The sequence below is a fragment of the Penaeus japonicus genome, unplaced genomic scaffold, assembly GCF_977035675.1.
Source record: "Penaeus japonicus unplaced genomic scaffold, GWHDUDI00000001_assembly GWHDUDI00000005, whole genome shotgun sequence".
NCBI classification, from domain to species: Eukaryota; Metazoa; Arthropoda; class Malacostraca; order Decapoda; family Penaeidae; genus Penaeus; species Penaeus japonicus.
In genome coordinates this window covers 21,388,627-21,398,626 of record NW_028234407.1, presented here as the reverse complement: position 1 = coordinate 21,398,626, position 10,000 = coordinate 21,388,627, and the positions used below count along the sequence as shown (strand labels likewise).

At 48.2% G+C, this 10,000-nt stretch overlaps 1 protein-coding gene across 7 annotated transcripts in view; it reads left to right on the top strand.

Moving 5' to 3' along the window:
• Window positions 1-10,000, top strand: part of LOC122262306 (E3 ubiquitin-protein ligase TRIM45) — a 103,406-nt gene that overhangs the window by 32,558 nt on the left and 60,848 nt on the right. The window contains exon 1 of one of the 7 annotated variants that reach the window (XM_043030303.2): window positions 6,164-6,228. The exons of 2 other annotated variants lie outside the window; for them this stretch is intronic. The gene's annotated coding sequence lies outside the window, so the exon portion shown is untranslated. Of the gene's footprint in view, window positions 1-6,163; window positions 6,304-10,000 lie in introns of those variants that run through there. 4 more of the 7 variants (XM_043030300.2, XM_043030301.2, XM_043030302.2 and 1 more) reach the window with 4 other exon arrangements.

Genomic DNA, 10,000 nt, shown 5'->3' with positions numbered 1-10,000 from the left:
AAAAAAAAAGAGAGAGAGAGGGAGAGAGAGAGAGAGAGAAGGGGGGGGAGGGAGAGAGAGAGAGAGAGAGGGGGGGAGAGAGAGAGAGAGAGAGGGGGGAGAGAGAGAGAGAGAGAGGAGAGAGAGAGAGAGAGAGAGGGGGGGGGGGAGAGAGAGGGGGGGGGAGAGAGAGGGGGGGAGAGAGAGAGAGGAGGGAGAGAGAGAGAGAGGGGGGGGGAGAGAGAGAAGGAGAGAGGGGGGGAGAGAAAGAGAGGAGAGAGCGAGAGAGAGAGAGAGGGGAGGTAGAGAGAGACGAGACGAGAGAGAGGGGGGAGGGGGGGGGGAGAGAGGAGGAGAGAGGAGAGAGTGAGAGAGAGAGAGAGGAGAGAAGAGAGAGGCGCTCGAGAGGGGGGAGGAGAGACGGGGGTGCAGGGGGGGGAGAGAAGGGGGGGGGGAGAGAGAGAGAGAGAGGGGGGGAGAGAGAGACGGGGGGAGAGAGACGATGTAGAGGGGGGAGAGAGAGAGAGATAGAGGGCGGTGTGAGGCAGAGAGAGATAGAGGGAGGGGCGAGAGACGAGAGAGCGGGGAGAGAAGAGAGAGAGAGAGAGAGGAGGAGAGAGAGAGAGACGAGAGAGCGTGAGAGAGAGAGGGAGAAAGGATGAGAGAGAGGGAGATGGAGAGAGAGAGAGAGCGAGCGAGAGAGAAGGAAAGAGAGAAGAGAGAGAGAGAGAGAGAGAGAGAGGAGGGGGAGAGGGAGAGAGAGAGAGAGGGGGGGAGCGGGGAGAGAGAGAGGGAGAGATGAGAGCCGAGAGGACGAGAGAGAGAGAGAGAGAGAGGAGAGAGAGAGAGAGAGAGATTTAGAAGAGAGAGAGAGAGAGAGGGGGGGGGGGGAGAGAGAGAGAGAGGGAGAGAGAAGAGAGAGAGACGAGTCGAGTTTGAGAGAGAGAGAGAGAGAGAGAGAGAGGAGACGAGAGAGAGAGAGAGAGAGAGAGGGACAGAGAGGGGGGGGGAGGGAGAGACAGAGAGGGGGGGGAGAGAGAAAGGGTGGGGAGAGGGGGGGGGGAGAGGAGGAGAGAGAGGGGGGGGGGAGAGAGAGAGAAAGAGTGGAGAGGGATGGAGGGAGAGAGAGAGAGGGGGAAGGAGGAGTGAAAGGGGGGGGAGAGAGAGAGAAAGAGGGGGATGAGAGAGAGGGGGAGAGAGAGAGGGGGGTGGGAGAGGAGGGGAGAGAGAGAGAGGGGGGGGAGAGAGAGAGAGAGAGAGAGAGAGGGGGGGGAGAGGGAGAGAGAGAGAGAGGGGGGAGAGAGAGAGAGAGGGGGCGGGAAGTAGAGAGGTGGAGGAGGAGGCGAGAGGGGGAGAGGAGAGAGAGGGAGAGAGAGGGGGGGGATGGGAGAGAGAGATGAGAGAGGGAGAGGGGTGTAGAGAGAAGAGAGAGAGAAGAGAGAGGAGTGGGGGAGGGAGCAGAGATTTAGAGAGGGGGGGGGGAGGAGGAGAGGGGGGGGTGAGAGAGAGAGAGGGGGGGGAGAGAAGAGAAGATGAGGGGGGGATAGGGAGAGAGGAGGGGGGCTGAGAGAGAGAGGAGCAGGGGGCCGAGGAGAGGGGGAGAGAGAGGAGGAGGGAGAGGGGAGAGGGGAGAGAGTGAGAGGGGGGAGGAGAGAGGAGAGAGAGTGAGAGAGAGAGGGCGGGAGAGAGAGATGAGAGAGGGAGAGAGGAGAGTGGGAGAAGGGAGAGAAGCGAGAGAGAGAGATGAGAGAGAGATAAGAGAGATGGAGTGAGAGAGGAGAGGGAGAGAGAGAGGAGAGAGATAGAGGGGAGAGGGAGAGAGAGAGAGAGGCGATGGAGATGGATGAGAGATAGAGAGGGGGGGGGGGAGATGAGTGAGAAGAGAGAAAGACGAGCGAGTGAGAGATGAAGGAGGAGAGAGAGAGAGAGAGAGAGATACAGAGAGGGGGGGGAGGGGGAGACCGAGAGGGGGGGGGGAGAGAGAGAGGGGGGGGGAGGGAGAGAGAGCGAGAGAGGGGGGGAGAGAGAGAGAGAGATAGGGTGGAGAGGGGGGGGAGAGAGGGGAGGGGGAGAGAGAGAGAGAGAGGCTGTGAGAGAGAGAGGTGAGAGGGGAGGGAGAGATAGAGAGGGGGGGAGAGAGGGGGAGGAGAGAGAGAGAGAGAGAGGAAGGAAGGGGAGAGAGAGAGAGAGAGGGGGGGGAAGGAGAGAGAGAGAGAGGGGGGGGAAGAGAGAGAGAGGGAGGAGGGGGGGAGAGAGAGAGAGAGAGAGGGGGAGAGGGAGAGAGAGAGGGGGGGGGAGGGAGGGAGGGGATGAGAGGGGGAGGAGGAGAGAGAGAGAGAGGGGGGAGAGAGAGAGAGAGAGAGGGGGGGGGGTGATGAGAGCGAGAGGGAGAGGGGGGAGAGAGAGAGAGACGACGAGATGAGAGATGGAGAGAGAGAAGAGAACGAGAGCGAAGAGAGAGAGAGAGGGGGGGAGAGAGAAGAGAAGAGAGAGAGAGAGAGGGGGAGAGAGAGAGAGGGGGAGGGAGAAAGAGACGAGAGAGGGGGGGGGGAGGGAAGGGGAGAGAGAGGGAGAGGGGCGGGAGAGAGAGAGGAGCGGGGAGAGAGAGAGCAGGGGGGGGAGAGGAGAGAGAGAGGAGCGAGAGGGAAGAGGGAAAAGTGAGGGGAGAGCGAGAGGGAGGGGAGAAGGGAGGAGGGAAGAAGAGAGAGAGAGAGAGGGAGAGGGGGAGGGAGAGAGAGAGAGAGAGAGAGAGAGAGAGAGAGAGAGAGAGAGAGAGGGAGAGGGAAAGGGAGAGGGAGAGGGAGAGGGAGAGGGAGGGGGAGAGAGAGAGAGAGAGAGAGAGAGAGAGAGAGAGAGAGAGGGAGAGGGAAAGGGAGAGAGAGAGAGAGAGAGGGAGGAGGGAGAGAGAGAGGGAAAGAGAGGGGGGGGGAGGAGGAGAGAGAGAGAGAGGGGGCAGTGGGAGAGGGAAGGGAGAGGAGAGGGAAGGGAGGGGAGAGAAAGAGGGGAGAGGGGCGCGAGAGAGAGAGACGAGAGAGAGGACGGAGAGAGAGAGAGAGGGGGGAGAGGGAAAGGGAGAGGGAGAGTGAGAGAGAGAGGAGAGAGGGAGAGGGAGAGAGAGAGGGGGAGAGAGAGAGAAAAGAGAGTTGAGAGAGGAGAGAGGGAGAGGAAGGAGAGAGGAGAGAGAGGAGGACAGAGAGAGGAGAGAGCGAGAGGGAGAGGAGAGAGGAGAGATGAGAGAGAGAGAGAGAGAGGAGAGAGAGGAGAGAAAGAGGGAGGCAGGGTAGAGGAGAGGTAGCGAAGAGAGGGTCTCCGAGAGAGAAGAGGGAAGAGAAAAGGTAAAGAGAGGGAGAGAGTTAGGAAAAAGATGTAATGAGAAAAGAGGAAGAGAGAGAGTAGGAAAGTAGAGAAGAAAGAGGGAAGAGGAAAGAGAAAAAAAAAAAAAGGAGAAGAGGAAAAGAGAAGAGAGTGAATAGAAGTAGAGAGAGAGGGAGAATGGCCAAACAGAAGAAAGAGAGAGAAAGAAGAGAAAAGGAAGAGAGTAGAAAGAAGGAAAAAGAGGGAAAAGAGAGAGAGGTAAGATTGAGAGAAAGAGAAGTGAGAGAAGAAAGACAAGAACGAAGTGGCGAGAAGACAGAAAGAAGTTGGGAGAGAGAAAGGAAGTGAGCGGGAGAAGAAGCTGAGAAAGAGAAAGCAGGGCAAAAAGGGAAGAAAGAAGAGGGGAAGATAAGAGAGGGAAGAGAGAGGAGAAAAGAAAGAGAGGGGGAGTGAGAGAGAGAGGAAGAAGAGAGTAAGAAATAAGAGAGAGAAGAGAGAGAGTAAAAGAGAGAGGGGGGAGAGAGAGATGGAAAGAGAAAATGAGAAGAGAGAGTGGGAGATTAAAAAAAGGAGGGAAAAAAAGAAAAAGAAAGTAAGCGAGGGATGGGAGAGAGGGGAAAGAGTAGAAGTAAGATGAGAGAAGGGAGATGAAAGAAAGAGGGGGAAGGAGAGAGAAAAGAGCAAAGAGTAAGAGGGAAGAGAGGAGAGAGGGAAAAGAGAGAGAGAGAAGAGGGGAAGGAGAGGGGAGAAGAGCAAGGAGACGATAGAAGAAGAGGAAGAGAGCAACGAAAGAAGAGAGAGAGGGAAAGTAAGAAGAGGGAGAGAGAGAGAGAGTTAGAGAAAGAAAAGAGGAAAGAGAGGAAGAAAGAGAAGACAGAGGGAGAAAAGTGGAGGAGAGAGTGGGAAGAGAAGGGGGGGAAAAGAAAGATGAGAGGAGAGAGGAAGAGAAGGAGAGAGGAGAGAGAGGGAGAGAGGGAGAGAGAGACGAGATGAGAGCTGAGAGAGAAGAGAGGGAGTAAGAGAAGAAGAGGGAGAAGAGGAGGAGAAGAGAGAGGAGAGAAGGAAGAAAAGAAAGTTAGAATAGAGCGAGGGAGAGAAGGAGGGAAAAGAAAAGAAAAGAAGGAAGAGGAGAGGAGAGGAAGAGGGAAGAGACAGAGAAGAATTGTAGAGGGGAGAGAAAAGAGAGAGAGAGGAGAAGTAGAGACGAGAGAGGAGTAGAAAGGAGGACGGTGAAGCAGGAAAGCAAGCAAAGAAGAGAAGCAAGAGTGTAGAGAGAGCAGAGAGAAGTGAAAATAGAGACATGTAGAGAGGAGGGAGTAGAAGAGGGAAGATGAGGGAAGAAGGAGAGAGGAGATGGGAAGGAGCGAGAGAGGGAAGAGGAGACGAGAAGAGAGAGAGAGAGAGAGAGAGAGAGAGAGATGGGGAGGGGAGGGGAGGGGGAGGACGGGGAAAAAGAAGAAAAAGAAAAAGAAGGAAGAAAAAGAGGAGGTAGGAGGGAGAGGGAGAGGGAGATACGGAGGGAATGAAAGGAAGAAGTAGACGCAAGAAAGGAAAAAGCGAACAAAAGAGAGATGCGATATTTTACCCCAAATACGAAATACACAGATCAAAATATACATAGATTCCATCGAACAAACACTACCTATTCTCCCATGACACAGTTTTTCCACCAAAACTTTCTCCCGAATTTTTACCATCTTTTCCCTATTTTTCCTTTCCTTTCCTCCGTGCACTCCCCTCCCTGTTGCAATCAGCGAATGTGCTGTGGAATGAAGTGCGTCTGAAACTGCCGTGCCAACTCATGGACCTGCTAGGCTGTGGACGAGGTCGAGGTCACGCTGTATGCACAGAGCGCGGCCCTCTCGTGCGGGAGCCAAACATCATGGATTCGGCCATTCTTGTGGGGAGGGAAGGGGGCTCTCTATCTGTCTATCTCCTTTATCTCCATCGCTTTTACCCTGTTTTTTACTCCACCGCACTAACTGACGTCCGCACTCCCGCCGGGCTTAAGCAGCAGCGCCGACGGTGTGGAGGCTAAGAAGGTTTCCGGGCTCTTGGCTCGTCGGGCGCGCTGGATCCTATCTGTTGGTCAAGTCCTGACAACCGCCTGGTTGGTCTGACCGCGGGACCTCTCTTCGAAAATCCTGGTGCACCGCGTTCTTCTCTTTCCCTGTGCCTCTCGCCTTTCCTCTCATGTCCTTGCTCTCTTCCTTTTATTTGTGTTTTTATTTCCTCCTCCTGTCCCAGACCATCTTCCCGTTTCTTTTATTTTTTTCTCTCATTTTCTTTTTTTTCCTCCTCCTTCCTTTACATCGTCATCCAGAATCTACTTTTTTAAAGCTTGTTCACCATCATTGTCCGTTTCTTTTCCCCGTTCTCCTTCCTTCATTCTTGTAGGTAGTCCATTCCAGTTCTCAGTCCCGTCTTCGGCTATGCTTCTGAATGTTTTCTTTAACCCTTGGAATAGAATGATATAGAGGACGAGAAAGAATGATAACCATCAAAGTAGCGAGATGGTAGCGGGAAAAAGGGTAAAAAACATGCAGATAAATATGAAAGTAAGAGAAAAGAGAAATAGTAAAAACAAGCAAACATACAAGACGAGGATCATGTAAGAAATGAAAAACAAAATGAACGGAATAACAAAATTACAAGATAGTAAAGAAAAGAAAGCGTTCGGAATGAAACGGTAAGTGCGAAGAGGGAAAGAGGGAAGGAAGAGTAGGCGGAGGCGAAGGGAGGGAGAGAGACTGCCAGGAGAGGGGGGGGAGTACGTATGGGGGAAGGAGGGAAGGCGTAGGGGAAGGGGGAACGGCAGGGGATAGGGGGATGCCATGCAGGTAGGGGAGAGGGAGCAGAGGACGAGTGCCGGGGAGGGAAGGCGTGGTGGCACTGGTGGTGCCCTCAGTGTCCAGCTGGCACTGTGCGGAGAAGGTCGTGTTGTGTGTTTCTCCCGCTGGCACTCGGTGACGAGGAAAGGGTGCCAGTCCGGCGGCGGGTGAAGTGATGGTGTCTCAAGGGATATGATACTGAATGATAGGTTTTTCAAAGATAGGGGGAATTCGAAAGATTAAGAAAGGAAATACTCCAAGTGATGAAATAATAAAGGAACACGTGTAAAACGTAGCACACAAAAGAGGGGGCTATGAAAACCATGATGAGTAAGTGAAAATTAACACCATGGACCAAAATGAGGGAAAATACCATGACGGCAAATACAGAAAGAACTTGAGAGAGTGACGAAGTGCATTCTAACTGCTCACTGCTTTCAAGCGACAGGAAGAGGCTTTGGGTAGAGAGAGCCATGCCGCCACGTTAATACACGGAACGTCAGACTGTGAAATGCCATTATACCGTCAGTGTGGCTAAATGTGATTATACAAGATAAATCAGTGATATATCATATCTGATAGACTGAATGGCAAAGTGGTAGGGAGATGGTGTTGGTGTACAGTTGCGCAAGTTACGCAATTTTTATCTAGGCAGTGTAGAGTATTCTTTGGTGGGAAAGTGATGACAATGATCAGGCTATTCAAGATAACAGTAATGAGATCAGGAAAAGTATAACAGGTGATGTAGGGTAATGATGCAAGAAGAAAAATCAGTATCACCATTGCTAGAAACATTAGGAACGGAAATGGTAACGGTGGAACAAACAAAGGAATTGTGACAGCTGTCTATTTGATTTGATTTTTAATGGTTACTCGTTAAGATCGCCAAGCCTTTCGAGGGAAGGTATAGAAGAAGGGGGTAAGGGGAACAAGTGACACACACACTCACACACACACACACACACACACACACACACACACACACACACACACACACACACACCCCCACCCCCCCCCCCACACCCCACACCACCACCTTACAACACACACACCCCCCCCACACACCCCCCACCCACCCAAACCCCCCACCCCACCTCCCTCACCCACACCACCCCCCCCCCCCCCCCCCCCCCCCCACCCCCCCCCACCACACCACACACACACACACCCACACCCACACACACACCACACACATATAATTATATTATATATATATATATATATATATAATATTATTATATAACAATACATACATATATTTTAATCTACATATACAATAAATATTATAATATATATATATATATATTAATATTATATATATATTATATATATATATATTTATATTATATTTATTATTTATATCCATATATAAACATACATACATATGATATATATGTATATAATATAATTAATAATTTTTAGATATATATATACATAACTACACATACACTATCACTCACATAATACTTTATATAATCATATATAATATACATAAAAATCATAACACACACTCAACACTACACCATAATACACAAAACATAATTTATATATATATTATATTATTATATATATATATATATACTTTATATCTATATATATATATATTATATTTATATATTATATATATATTTTATTGTTTATTTAAAATTTTTTTATTTATATTTAAGATTAATATTATTTTATATACACAACATATGAATATATCTTATGTATCTATCTATATTTTTATATATATATATATTATAAATACATATATATATTTTTTTTTTTTTTTTTTTTTTTTTTTTTTTTTTTTTTTTTCTTTTTCTTTTTTTCTTTTTTTTTCTTTTTTTTATTGTGTAGGTGTATGCTCTGTTTGCAAATGTTTAGCATTGATGAACTTGTTCACATTCGTGATGCGTCTGCGCGCAGTGCTTGGTGTATCCTCGTAAATGTGACACCAGTCGCAGCCTTTGCGTTTTGTCGCGAGGTGTGAGTCGCGCCTCAAACAGAAGAGGAGAAGCAGTGAGGAAGTAGGGAGGCGTGGCGGGCAGAACAAGTGATTGTTTAATGCGTTTCTTCTTTCATATTGCTGTTTGAGTGTGTTAACCTTCCGGTTGGTTCCGTTGAAGTTTAGCGCAGACCGAAGGCAGCGCGGATCATCGGTTTTAATTTTGAGTTTTGATAGCGCGAAGTATCCATTCCGCTCATGTTTTGGCCGAGCACCGTCGAAGTCAGGATGATGAGTTCCTGCGTGATGCCTCGTATTCTGTGAAGGATTTCGTCTTTTGAGGGAGGAATAGCTCCTTTTACTCTTGTTTAAAAGTCTTTCAAGAGAGACCGATAACTGAGAATGTAGAAATAGATATTATCGACTTCTACATCAATTTTAATTTAAACTCACGAAGCAAGTGCGGAAACTCACTGGTCGTATCACGCGTCGGCAAGCTAAGCTGCAATAACTTATTAAATAGTTCCAAGCAACTTAAGCAGAGCATGATGTCCCCGACTGAATCCTAAAAGAGAAAAGCTTGACCCGATATAATTTATGAGTATATACTTTTTCACCTGGTATATCCACGATAGGTCATGAACTTGATGTGTGTTTGATTTGACTTCTTTAGAACTCAGTTTGAATCTAGGCCTTTGAATGGTCTCTGCAATGCCCGTTATGAATCCAGTAAATGCTATTTCCACTCTCTCTTGCTTTCCAGTAAGTCAAGCTGGGCCACAAATTTAATAAACGTTTAAAAATATATGAATGTGCATGTGTATGTGTACATATGTATATATATATATATATATATATATATATATATATATATATATATATATATATATATATATAGAGAGAGAGAGAGAGAGAGAGAGAGAGAGAGAGAGAGAGAGAGAGAGAGAGAGAGAGATGGACAGATTGCTAGTTATTGATGTTATATCACTGTAGTGGCTAATAGTGTGTTCGCCTTCGTGGAGGGCGAGGAGATGCCGGGGTCGATAGAGAGACGGTGGGTTCCCAAGGCTTCAGGTAAAGCTGTCAAGTGTCATGTCTTGCGTTGAAGACCTCACGCCTCACATCTCACCTTACTTGTTGGCCTTACACGTCAGCATCCTTACAGAGTCCTTGGATGACTCACTTCAGTCTCATCTCATCCTTAGACTTTTAATTTTACATTATTCTTTTCATATACGTACGAAATCCCAAACCGCAAATCTCCTCCTTCTGTGACGTTTGACTGGTATACTACACCTTTTCAATTATGAATTGCACATTCTGTACACAATCGACATACAGGTGACATTTTTCATAGATTAGACTAAGAGACATTCTAGATATATTACAGCCTGCATAAATCCCTATTCCACACCCCACAGGGCCCACATGCGCCTCACAACTCAAAGCGAAAACATCACGGGCCAAACCCCACAAGCCACATATGTTTCCGTCATATGTTTCCTGGATGTTTTTTCTTTCCCTTTTCTTCCTCTCGTTCCCAAGAATTTATTCAGAAATTATGAGGGAAACATCAGGATTTTTTATGCAAAGTTTGGATGCCTGGATTATGTGACTTGCCGCTGGCTTTGTGAGCGCGTGTTCATGACGCTTTGTGTTTAATGCGAGAGTCGTGTTGTATAGTGAATGTGGCCAATATCACATTGGTTAATGCCGCGATGACCTCATTTTGTGACAACTTTGTTACACGTAAGCCAAGGTGGTTATGTAGAGTTCAATAACTAGTATTGCGAGTATGATAATGTTTTAGAGTAACTATTCTATGCTACGTAATATATAAGAGGGGGAGGAAGGGGAAAATGGGGTTGGAAAGGGGAAGGAATTAAGGGGTCGAAAAAGGAAGAATGGGGAAGAGGAGAGGAGAATGAGGAGGATGGGGAAAGGG